Source organism: Cyanistes caeruleus, chromosome 8, assembly GCF_971803275.1.
Source record: "Cyanistes caeruleus chromosome 8, bCyaCae1.hap1.1, whole genome shotgun sequence".
NCBI lineage: Eukaryota > Metazoa > Chordata > Aves > Passeriformes > Paridae > Cyanistes > Cyanistes caeruleus.
Window position 1 is genome coordinate 5,781,080 of NC_141708.1, and position 13,408 is coordinate 5,794,487.

The 13,408-nt window shown below is 40.7% G+C and overlaps 1 long non-coding RNA gene across 1 annotated transcript in view; it reads left to right on the forward strand.

The window, feature by feature from the left end:
• The first annotated feature begins 2,751 nt into the window (after positions 1-2,751).
• Positions 2,752-13,408, forward strand: part of LOC147651846 (uncharacterized) — a 33,522-nt gene continuing 22,865 nt past the window's right edge. The window contains exon 1 of the long non-coding RNA XR_015289715.1: positions 2,752-2,953. This is a non-coding gene — a long non-coding RNA (uncharacterized LOC147651846). The remainder of the gene's footprint in view (positions 2,954-13,408) is intronic.

The window sequence follows — 13,408 nt, forward strand, 5'->3', positions numbered from 1 at the left end:
CTTCTTGAGGGAAGGGTTAGACTGTACAATTATGAAATTCCTGCAGGAATTCCCACCTGTCAGTCACTGGCTGGCTGATGGTCTGGGCTAGCACTGGTTTTATACCTTATAGAACATTTAGCTTCACCAGTGACGTGGTGAAATTCTTATTATCCAGGCCAGCAGGAAATCTTGGGAAGTAGAATGGCAGGAAACCTCCATAACTCATAGAAATGAGTCCCACAAGCTCACAATGTAGTTGGTAAAAAAAAGAATAAATAAATAAATAAAATGGTTGCATGAATTTGAAACTTTCCTCTTTTGCCCTTTCTAATTTCACTTTATATCCCCTACTTTTCTTCAACAGAAGAGAAATTTATAGCACTTAACTGATGTTAAAGAATTCAGTGAGGGAATATGAGAATCCACCCTGTGTTCCTTTATCTTTTCACGAATCTCTGTCCTGTTCCACCATTCTGGTCCCTTCTCTAAATTCAGCCATGCCAGATGTTCCAAAATCTTGTCATGCATTTACCATCTTAACTGTCTTGGCCACATCCATGCAAGTGGGGATGGCTTTTCTACCAGATGTAATCATGAGTGGATAGCTTTAATCTTGATAAGAACGAAAAGCTTGACATTGAGGAGGATTTCTCAAGGCTCAGGCACTGAAAACAGTGACAAAATTTGGCTCCATTGTACTTACTTTTTATGTGTGTTCAAAAGAGGAAAAATACTTGAATTTTATTATCAATCCAGCAATCTAAACTGAGGAGGAAGTAATTATAGATGAAAGAAATACAGTCTTTTGTAATAACACTTTTAAAGTATCAGTTTCATTCTATCATAATATTTTTATGATTAGATTTACCTTCTAATATTTTAATAACTTTGGTATGAAGTAAGGAAGTCCTTTGTAGCTTATCTCAGAAGCCTGTCTAGGATGTGGCACTTAATGAGGTTTATAATTCAATATGTCCACATCTGCATCTTTAATAATGCCTAACATTTAATCTTCGTTGCACCACTTGAATCAAAAGATCTAAAATTAAACCTACTGCAGCTTAATCTAATAATAAACATGCATGACATTTTGTGCAAAACCTGTGCCTGATCAGCACGGTGCACTGTTACAATTGTATCAGATGGAGAAAAATAGAGTTTAATCAGCCAAAGGTAGATGGTGACATTTAACTCCCGCCGATGCATCGACTTTGGGAAGCTCTAAGGTGCTGCCCCTGGAAGAAAGGGCTGGTTGTTAGATCATCACCAAATTTAGGTCAAAAATCCCACTAGTTAGAACAGCATTTACACATACCCTTAACCAGTGGCGGGATTTTAAGACCCTCTAACTCCAGACAGTTAGTTTTGGTACCTTAGAATTTTAATTTGAATTGAATTTTAATTTTTGGTACCTAAATTTGATACCTTTTGGTCACCACAGGAGCTGTGACTCTGTATGGATTCAGTGGTAAGGTGCTGTTATTTTCCCTCATAATTAAATGGAATATGTGAGATCCAGAGGTTTCATATATTTTTATATATATATAAATAATATATATTAAAAATATAAATATAAATATAAATATAAATATAAATATAAATAGAAATAGAAATAGAAATAGAAATAGAAATAGAAATAGAAATAGAATTTTTTTACTATTTATGCATAAACCTGAATGTTGTTTGACCCGTCACTCCTGCAGTGCAAGTGTTCTTCCCACCTCAGCTCCCCCTCACCCTTGTAAGGTGTTTTAATCCTGCTGGGACCAGGTTATCCAGTTCTCAGGTGGGAATGGGAATCTCTCTGGATCACAGGAATAGACTTTCAGCCACAGCCATGGGATTTGGTAGCCACAGCAGTAGGGTTATGCTCCTGCACTAAAGAATGAAGGACTGCATTTGAGATGTAGATGGTTTTTTTTTGTGCCCAGAAGGAGCTTTGGATGAGAAAGTGTTTTGGTTTAGGATATATTAGGGAGAAAATTTTTTGAATGGGCTTTTTTTAGAAAGCAAATTTAAGTGGCTCCTCCCCTATTTGTTTTGGGAAAAGATTTTTTTTTGAGAAAAGTGGAAAAAACTGTTTATTTGATAAGTAAAGCATTTGTAAGTATTAAAAAATGAAAAATATTAAATAATAATTTCTTGTTGTTGTTTGAAGAGATGGCAAATTTAGAAAAGTTTTTTTTTGTAGGGTGTAGCTGGGTTTATTTAATTTTTTATTAGTTTATTTTGTACTGGAAGGTGGCAAGGCTGAGGTATTGGTGGGTTCCAGGGGGTCCCTCTGGATTGATGGGGCTTTGCACAGACATTTATCTCTGCTGAAAGTGGGACAAAGAAGCTGGAAAGACAACACAACATGTGGAGACAACGTTTTGGAGAACAAGGAGTGTTAGAATTGTCTAGAATCTGCTCAGGTGAAATGATGAATCTATGAAAGCTGACCCCAGGTATTTAATGAGAAGCTAAAACTTCTCATTTATCCTCTCATTTATTCTTAGGTAGCTACGCTCATAATTGCTTAAATTTGTTACAGGTGCAAAAATTAGAGTCTGTAGAAGATTGAAACTTACATTAGACATTGATTTAAGATATGTCCCTGTATTTGAGGGGCTCTGGCTGTGGGATTGTAGAGCAGTCAGTCTTTTAAAAAAAATGTATTTTGAGGCCAGAATGGTGAGCAAGAGTGTAGCTCCTTCACCTGAGACACCTGTGTGATAATCACAGGAAGTCTCCATGACAAATAAAAAGGCAGTTCTTCCCCAAGAACTTATCAGGAGAGTTTGAAGTCAGCTGGGTCAGGATAAGATGCTTTGGAGGAGAAGAAAGTCTGGGGAAAACTCTGCTGGGGTATAGAGTCTCCTGCTGAAGCTGAGCCCTCACAACTCAACTGGGCTCCATCTGACTTGAATTAAATAAGGGATGATCAAAGTCTACAAATCTCCCTGATCTCTATCAGCATGGAAAGCTAAAGGTAAAAGTTCTGAGTGTCTTTCTTAGAAGTCTATAGTGAGCTCTGTGCAGTGTGTGAGGACACAAGTGCCATTTGGGCAGCTGCAGGTTTGTGATAAATTTGATGTAATGTTTATGCAAGGGGAGGGAGAAAGGCTGCATCTTGAAATTATAACTTTGCAGCTGTGGGTCCTCTCTCCTCCTCCAGACTGGTTTTATCTTTGGGATTTGCTTTGTCTTATGATGATGCTCGAGGAACAATTACATCTAGTGAATCAGGGGAAACCATTGTCTTAGTTTTTCTTCAGCTACAAATCACAAACTATTCCATTTTTGTACCACCACTTCCCCTCCTGCCTTCCTTGCATACTAGTGATGTGAGCTGGAGACTCACTTGATAAAAACATCCTGAACTAAACCAGCTGGAAATAGAGAGTATAATAAGCCAGCCTGCTGTCAGCCCTCATCTATTTTTGTTTGATCAGTATCTGATGGTGATTGAAAGGCTGACTCTCAGAGTTAACCACCTTGAGGCCAACCTTGAAATCGTGTCACGTTTGGCTACTTGATAGCATCTGAGGCATAGTGCTGGATCTAGAGCACACACAGCACAAGAAAAAAAACCCAAAATTGGAAAGTTGGCATCTTGCTACAGTGCACAGCAAAGTAAAAGCAACACGGAAAGAATCTGACAGACGTGCAAGGAAATGGAAATGCCGCAAGGCAAAAGAGGAGCAGGTCCGGTGCATTAGCAGCTCTGGGCAGGATGAAGCAGTGACTTCCTCAGGGTCCAGCTTGGCTTCATGTCTAACTGCTGCTGGAAATAGTGTACCCCTTCAGCAGGGAGGAGCTGTGGGAGGGCAGCTTTGCTCGTGTACTGCTCAGGAGGGCTGAAATCAGAGCAGTTCCTGGAGGTAACAGGCTCTTGTTTGCTGGGGATTGGGTTAGGGTTAGGGAGGGGATGGAGAATGTGTTGGTTAGTCATGTGTAGGATGCTTATATAGGATACATGAGCAGAGAAAACAAAATAAATTTTTATTATGTCAAAGAAAGTCAGGGAAAAGTGACAGGTCTGCTACAGAGGAGAGAGCATTGGTTGTTTTCATTTCTGTTTTCTGACTGACAGCCACAGATAATGGCTGTGAGGCCAAAAGATACAGATCTTCACCTCATACCTCTGGGAGAGGAAGAGGGGTGTGTTTCAGGGGTTGTGCAGCTGAGGCTAACAGCAAGGAGCCATGACAATGAGCTCCAGAAGGGAGAGTTAGCAGAGTCAGTGCACCTGCTGAAAGGACTGCTGGAAGGTTCAGCACAGGCACCAGGAATAGCAAGAGAAGGGTTGTGTGTGAGTGGCTCTCACTTCATCCACATTGGAAATGCAAAGAGGAGCTCACTTGTGTTGCCATAGGTGTAAGAGATGTCATGGGGATTACATAAAATGTGGCTTGGCCCTGGGTCAATGTGCTGTATTTGATGCAGGGTTGCATTGGAGATGCTCTCAAAATAGCACAATGAAAAAATAGTGTGCTGCTATCACAATAGGATATATCTAAGAGGTCTAAGCATGGTCCTTGCTAGGAAATAAAGGACTTTGTAAAACAGAAGTTGCAGCTGATAAAGAAATTGTTTGCTTTTCCAAGACATTTTAGCATTGTTCTTATATTGGCTTCTCTAGTGGGTTTCTCACGAGATGCTGGGGCCAGTCTGCTCTGGTATGTAATCCATAACATACCAGTGGTGCTTTCTAATGCCCTCTGAAAGGGAAGGATTTTTCCCTTAAATGGAAAATCCATAGAAAACCATCATGATCAGTGATGAATACTTTCTATATGGGCAGCCTTTCTCTCTCGGTGTCTGAGATTTTCTTTTCTTCAGAAGCAAAGCTCCTTTCATCTTCCTGACCGAGCGAGCGGTGGTGTTTCCACCTGCACAGTTCATCCAACAAAGCTCCCCTTTGGATGTGGGGGATGAGGGGATGCACACAGCTGGCCAGGGCTCTCTGCCTGACTGTGCAGATGGGGTGAGCTGTGCCCCAGGAGATCAATATTTACCATTGGACACGCTGGTGTGGCCACACGGCTGCTGGGGAGCAGGTGGGGCTGGAGGGAGGGGAGCGTTAATAAGCAATTAGACAAGGGTAGTTTTAGAGGGCAAGGAGGACTTGCCCTTCATCCTGTTTGTCCCTGGAGTTCAGTGCTAGGCTGAGCCTCAAACATGACCTTCAACTCCTCAGGGCCACAGGACATCCAGGGGAGTGGTGGGAAAGGTGAGCCTGGGAATTCTGCTACGTTTTTAGGGTTGCAGTAAAATGTTAATGTCAGTACAAAGCCCTGGCATCCCCAGGGCTGTCAGAAGCACTCGGTGCCTGTCTTGCTTTAGTGGCAGGGCTGGATGGCTCCACCTCTGTGCCAGGTGAGTGTGAGAACCCAGCACATTTGCACATGACAGAGCTCCCACCCTGCAGCTCTCTGTTTATCCCCACCAACACTGCTTGGCGTTTTTAGCTAATAGGTGCAGAAAAAGGAACGAGGAACGAAAGGTTCCCAATGGCTGTCAGTAAATTTATTTTGCAGTTAACAGCCTTTTTAATGCACAGCCTAACTTTATCTCATTTCACTGTGGGTGTGCTGGAATAATTGCTCAAGTACTTTGTTAAAAAGAAAAGCTCTCCACATTTCCATTAACTCCCGGCATGGTGTCTGTCTCACTTGGCTGCGCTAGGTACCATTTACAGTTCAATTTCACAGTCATGATGGACTGAAACATATAAACCTGCTTTCTCTCCACTCCACTACTCACATGCCTTAATAAACAGAGAGATTCATAAGGTCTGTTACTTTTATTTTTCCTTTGCAAGTCTATTTTTATGAATTAATTCTTGAGCTATTTTTTTTTTTATCTTGTGAAAACCAAACTGCCAGAGGAATAAATACAGTGTTATCTTATTCAGTAGGGTGTAATAAGCTACTATTTTAGGGTAGCAAGCCAAGCATACTGAAGTTGTTGCAAACTAAAAAGACAAAAAAAAATAATAAAAATCTAGCAACAAAGAATAGCATTGTATGATGTCAATCTACAGTATGCATGTGTTTATATAATCACATTGGAATTCACTTTGAACTTTAGCCTGGAAAATTTACTTAGTGGGGGGAAGGGGAGAGGATTTGAGTATCTAAGCACCAAAATAGCTAAGACAAAGTAGTAAAACTGTGTGGTTGGTTGTAGAGCAGAACCACGTGAAAATGCAAAGAATCCCTTTTGTAACGGGTAGAGACAAGTAAGCCACTTGATCGTTATGGTATGAGATAAGTATACAAGCCACGGGAAATGCTGTGTTATTCACATTCCTCTCTTATTGTTTTTCCAAGGGTGGTTAATTTTTGCCTTTTTAAGGAACTTTCTTGTACATGACTTGTTCTTGCTCTGGTTTCATAATCTGAGTTCTCTATGGAAAAAGAAAGGACAGCCATAACTACCATTCCAGGAGGGAGAATACAGGGGTGACAGATCAGAACACCACTGTCCTTCCTCCTGTGGCTTTTTTTTTTTTTTTTTTGGTGAAACAAGAAGAAAAAAAACAACCCCAAACCCATATTTGGCCTACCACAGCTTTTATTAACCCTCATTCGCACTGTTTGAGGGGCAGTTCACTAGGTTCAGCACAGCTACCCACAAAAATCCCTCTCTCTGTAGGGTCTGTCCCACCTGGCCCTTTGTAAAACTGGATGTAGCAGCCTTTCTCTGTCAAGGGCATGTGAGAGAAGCATTCTGAATGTCTTAACCATGTTTTTAAAAGTGTTTGATAGTCAGCAACTTTTTTAGGGGTTACTTTGGCCAGAATAACAAAAGACCTTAACATGCTGGTTGCTAAGTAATTTAGAAAACTCTCTTGCTTTTGCTGATGACATGGAAGCAGAGCCTGCTTCAGATCCTCCCCCAGAAATGTTTGATAAAATGGAATGCACAGATTTGCATGTTGCCTTTCATTTTTTAATTTTTTTTCTCTGTATAATGGCATATCCTGTGACGGTGTTATGGCCACCTCTTGGGTCATACATGGCTCATTCTTCATTTGTGCTCAAGGAAAATCTTACTGTGAACAACACTAATTCAGCCTGCAGAAGGTATTGGTTATGGGTTGCTGCATTTTTCATCTATTTCTGCAGAGCAATACAGACTTAAATCCTTAGGATTTAATCACTAGTGTCAGAACAGCTTTGCTGCCTGCCTCTCCCCTTTAAAAGCTGCCTTTTCAATGTATTTTTTTTAGGAAAGGGCAATATTTGGGATTGCATTTTCTGCTTAGACCTTAAAAAACATGTTTTGTTTTTTTTTCTCTTAGTAAATGCCACCTATCCTAAAAGGCAATTGGATGACTTCTGTGATAAACCACCTGTGCTGTGTAATGGCAGCATGATTAATCTGCAGACCTAGCTATTGCAACAATAAAGCTTTTTCTAGTCAGTAGTTAAGATAATTTAATTACTTTATTTGAGCTGGAAGACATAAGCATGTAGAAACTTCCTCTAAGTGACTCACAGACTGTTTGGAAATTCACCATGACAGCCAGCATTTGCTTTTAAGTTTACTCTCCCCTCTGTTTTATTTGGTTTTAGCAAGAACTGTTAGGATTCGTGGGCCCAGGGCAGCCCTTTGCATTTTTCTTGAGATGGGGATCCAGGAGAGAGACAAAGCAGGGTGGCTTTAGGTCCTGTGTCCCAAATCACAACCTGCAAATATGTGATGGGGTGGAGAGGATGGGGGAATCATGCAGCCCTTTCCTGCTGATTGCTTCCCTCTGAGCCTTTTGATCGCTCTCTGTGAAGCAAAGACGCGTGAAGAAGAGGAGGCTGATCCTAGAAAAACTGGATTCACACTTCCAGCAGTCACAGAGGTCTGTACTCAACACCTCAGTCTTCTGCTGTTGTAGGAACCCTCTGAAATGCTCCTGACCCACTGCATCAGGGCATCAAATTCAAGATGGGAAATGATGAGAGGCTGTGTAAATGCACAGTGGCTGTGTTTGTGGGCAGTGGCCTGAATCCATGCATGACTCCTGTGGTGCTCAGCTCTCCTGGTACAGCAGATTCCCCTGCTCCTGCTGGGGCTGGGCTGTGCAGAGACCTGCAGAAGTGGCTGAGCATTTCTGGCCCTGCTGGGCTTTGGCTCAAATCCACATTTCTATGACACTGCATTTAATTTTGTACACTGGGAAGCTCAAGACAGAAGTTGCTTAGCTGGTTGCTTACCTCTGTGCTCCACAAATTTGGAAGTGAAGCATGTCTGTTAACTCAATGCAATGACAGAAATCAAATAAGACATCACTCTGTGTCATTAGACCTTGTTATTCCTTGTTATTCCATGTATTTCATTACCATTACCTGAAGCAATTTCTGCAGCCAATGAGTTTTCTTCATTTGCTTCCCTCCAGGCTGCTGACTTAATTTAATTAAGAATTTTGTAAAAAAATCCAGTTTTAACCTCATGGATCTTGCAATATTCTTGATTCATTTGCAGTCAGTAGCAACTTAATCCTTCTCTTTCCAGTATCTTCCTGATTCTTGTTCTCCACTTGGAGCCCTCAGATCCTGCAGGGTTTTGGGATACCTGAACCTAGAGCCATATATTTTGTTGTCCTCTAAGAATTCCTGGGTCAAATTTTTGATCCACTTTTGCTCAGGTTTTATGACATTAATTTATCAAGTTCAGTTGGGTCCTGCAGACTTTTCCAAGACCTCTGTTAAAATAATATCTTGCTGTGTTTTTCTGAGTCCTGCCCTAAACCCAACCTGTTTATCTGTAACTATTTTTTTTCACCTTCTGCTCAATTCCTCTTTTCTCTCTTCATAGTTTACTCTGTTTTTATTCACATCCTTGAGGAATTGGTTTGTACAGTTCTTTAGCTGTGGATTCCCCACCTGCTTGTAGCTTGTGTTTCCAATGCTGTTTTTTATAGTTTTTCTTTTGAACTTTTTTTAAAAAAATGTGTGACTTTTGACTGCTTTGTCTAAAAAAACCAACCAAAACCCACCACCAATAAGCACAAGGAAAACAACAACAAACCCTGCACTTGCTCTTTCCTGTTTGAACCAGGAAGTTTTTCTAGGGTTGTTTCATCTGCTGCGCTCTGGGTTCTTTAGAACAATATTTCTATTATTTTTCCTGCTCAACTTGAGCTGTTTTTTGCAACCAGCCTCTTCACCTCAACCTCCCCACCCTTCTCCTGCTCATGTGCATAAATTGATGTTCATGGGGCGTCCCCCAAATGCTGAATTAGTGACTGATCAAAAACCACGTCAGAACAAATAAGAGTTGATACAAGAAATGATTGGTATGGGACTCAAAGTAAAGTTTTACTGTGCCCCTCTGCTAAGAGTGCCTCTGAAAGCATCCTTAGGAAAATGCTTTTTTTTCCCCCCTCTGTCTTTTATTATCAGATTGCCTGGGTTTTGCTGGTTTCTGCCTTTATGACAAGGATGACAGGAAACAATAGGACCTGTGTGTAACACCCAGTGTTTCTGGTCTAGGTTCCTTGCCAAAATAGCTACTCTTAGCACTTGCATGGCTCTTTTCATCTTCAAAGCCTTTCACAGATCCGATGTAAACAGCCAGAGTTCCACTGATTTTGGTGGCACAGAGCTTAGTAGCCTTCAGAAAAGGATTATGCATTTGCATGGAAAGTAGGAATATCATCTGCTTCTCTGCTAGCTCAAATTCTATAAAGGTATCAAGCTTCAAGCTAGAAAGTGTTATTAGCTGAATGAGGTTTAGTAACTTTCCTTGTGATCAACATGCATATTCCTGGCTATAGTTTCATTGGATGAATCCAGGATTGATTATTGAATCAATCCTTTAATGTGTTTACAAGAAATGCAGTTGCTGAGACCAACAGTATTTCTGAGTGCAATTGATTTTGATGTTTTATCAAGCCATGTTGCCTGTATGCCCTAATGCTTATGCCACACATGTATGCATGCATTGCCTTGGCAGGGTTTGTTTCAGTCTATTAATATCTTTGAGATTTACTTTGTGATGTTTCAGAGTGTTTAACAAATAAAACACGTTATTTCACTAGTACATCCTTATGCTGCAAATAGCACATCCTAAGTATATCCTAAATATGTATTTATATCACGAGTCTCTAAAAGAATATATTACAGATTAAATATAAAAATGATAATTTTTAGCATAATAATGAATAAAATCAATAAAATATTTTATATAATTAATACATAAATATAAAATTAAATATGTGTGCATATATATTATATATATATATATATAAAATATATCTTAAATATGTCACTATATTTAACTTGGGTTGCACTTAAGAGGTCGAGCCCTGCTTCTTCCCCCTGCTCCTTTGCAGGACCAGATCTATCTAGCCTGGGATGATGTTTATCTAGCCTTTTTATCAATTATGTTCTCTTTTATGTTTAGAGACTGATACCCAGTTTGCCTTATAGTCAGGTGACTCTGCTCCTACAGTGAAAATTAAACCAGTTGTTTCCATCTTTCCTTGTAAATTGTGTTTGTCTATACTTCTTCTGATTCTTGTTGATTTTTTCCTGAACCATCTCTAAATTTTCTACATTTTTCTTAGCGGGATGCCCAAATCCAGTTGCACTATTCCAGCTGAGACCTCTCAGCTGTGTGTAGGGCAGAATGTCCATCTCCCATCCCTTGCACATATCACATCTGCCAGTGCATCCTAGAGCAGGACCATCCTTGTGTGCACAGTGGGATTGGTGGCTGTTTGGATGGTCTGTAGTAAACTCAATTTCTGCAGTGATTTTGCTGAACCAGTGCCCCCTGAGCTGTGTTCTTGTGTTTGATTTCTATTTGTGTCTTTACTAAATTTTCTCCTGTTGATGTCAGACCATTATTTATGAACTGGTGTCCATTTGTAATCTGAATTTATTAGCAGCAGGAACAAGCTCTTCCTGTTGTGGAATTAAGAGTTTCTCCCCAAAAACCTGTTTGGGAAGGGATGGATGAGGTGGGGTGAAACTGTTCCAATGGCTGGAATTGCTTTTCCAACTGCCCTGTTGGAACTGCTCTTCCAACTTTGTCAGGTACTACAAAAGCAAAAGCTTGGGCTTGGTCAGAAAGGTTTTTATGGCATGGACATATTGAGATGAAAAATATTAGCAGTGACTCTGAAAAGAGAGCTACTGCTACATCTGTCCTTTATTTGGCTTTCTGTCAATCTGAAATCAGATTCTTGAGCCCAACCCTCCTGTGGATGTCCAGTCTCCTCCCAGAGCCCTGGCTGGTAAATGTAGATGTATGAGTGTTTTCTTTTTGCATGTGGAAAAATAAGTATGGGTTAAACTGAATTATGTTCTCTGCTCTGGGAACACCATGCAGCAAAACCAGGATTTTAAACCACTCTTTCAAAGTTATGAGCTGGTGCTTCAGGACAAGCCTCTTCCTCCCATCTGGAGAGAAATTACCTCTATCACCTCTGCAGAATGAAAGATGGTGAATTGAATTAAACACTCATCTTCTCTGGTGACTCATCTGCTTTTTAGTGTCAGTGGATGGACAATATTGTCCTTTCTCTTTGAAGAAACAGTTTAGAGTAATTATCTTTTAATTTGTCACCAGCAAATTCTGCAGGTGTCTAACCAAAATCTTCCTTAGGGGCCAATTTCTTAACCTGACTTGGCTCCAGGGTCCCCAGAGCAAGTCCTGCTCCTGGGGGAGCACTGTCATTGCTACTGCTGTACTTCATCTGCAGCAGACCAGGCAGAAAGAGCAGTAAAAATGCCTTTAGCTGTCAGTATAGGCATCATTCCTTCTGCTGGGAAGAGGAGGTAACAAGCCTGCATCAAAGGGAGGTGTCCTGAAAGACATCACTGTAAGCACAAGCTTGTTAGTGCCTTTTTTGTGAACATACTGTTTGCAGTCAAGTATTTCACTGCTGTCTTAAAAATGCAGAGTGCAGAAGGATTCAGAATTAATCCCATCCACTCCTCTGTACCTGTTTTCAGCTGTACATCTCCCTTCAGAAGTAACATCTGAGGACTTTATTCCTTTTTGCATCCATCAGGATTCTTCTTCAGACTGTCATTCTCTGCCCTTAAATATCTGACACTGACTTTCTGCTGACTCGTATCCCTCATAAAATCAGACTTCTGTCTCTCAATCCTTTTTGATTATTTCCTGCTGCCTGTCCAGTGCTTTCTTTTCTCATAATTTCTTTACTGCTTTCAGCTATCAGTTCTCTACACAGGCCAATAGCATTAACTGAATCCTCAGATAGCTTTGAATGTTACTTTTCCTCCCTTTCACTTTTTAAATGTATTGTATTCCCAAAAAGCCCCAAACTGCCACAACAATTATTTCCTAGAGAGACTGAAGGAGATACTTGCAAATACTTTCAAACTGCTGCATTCCTAGCACCCTACACTCACTTTTTTCTATCCTGGACACCTCTCTGAAGGAAAATCCTCTGTTTCTGCTCAGCTATGATCTCCACATGCTGTGTTTGCTGTTACACCTCCCTCCAGGACGCTGCCAAGGGGAGTCCTGACTGTTTTAGGAAGGTGTGGTGATGGGTGTGTTGTTCTCCTGTTCCTGGGCTGTCTCCAGCAGCATCCCAGCAGCTGGAGCACTCCTGGCTCCTTGGGGCAGCAGCTCCTGGGCTCTCCCAGCCCAGCGTGCCCAAGCCCATCCTCTGTGGCTGCTTTGGCAAACCTTGCTGGTGCCTCTGTCCAAGGGGAAGTTGCTACTGTGAAAAGGCTGATCAGGGAGGCCAGGATGAAAATATGTTAATGATATTTAAACCTAAAGTACTTTCAGCTAAAACAGTCTAGCTTTGCTGGTTGTGCAGAGCTCTGCCTTTGTGTGGTGGGGAACCACTGGTGTGAAACAATGCTGTAATCTGCACTTCATTCTTATCTGTAAAATACAAACCTGATAAAAATAGCAGCCCTTCAGACTCTGCTGGATGTATAAAGAAATGCACTGGGGTGTATTTGGGATGAAACCCTTTAATAGCAGCAATTCTTCACAAAGCATTTTACTTTATATTGGAATATGTCCAGAAAGACTGTTTAGTGGAATAGATTAACAACTCGAATACTACTTTAAATATTTAGATTTTCATCCAGTATCCCAGATCCAGGCTCATAAGGGAACAAAGAACCTCTTTCCAGATACAGAGTACTAGGATCTTGATTGCAGGACTCCAGCTGTATGGAAATAATGCAATATACCACAAATACATCAGATGTTGTATCAGCTGGGTAATTTTTTATTGCTTTTGTGAAAATGCATTTGTTTTGATGCAGATGTCACTGTCCAATGCAAGACCAAAATGAGTAATATCTTTGTGCCTCCTGGTAGTAATATCTAAATACTGTAGATTAATTTTTTTTTCCTATTTTGAGCCTATTATCTTTCACTTTGTCTGGAGCAGTATTATTTTGTGCATCTGTCACTGATAGTGATGTGCTGGGAGGAAGGGTGA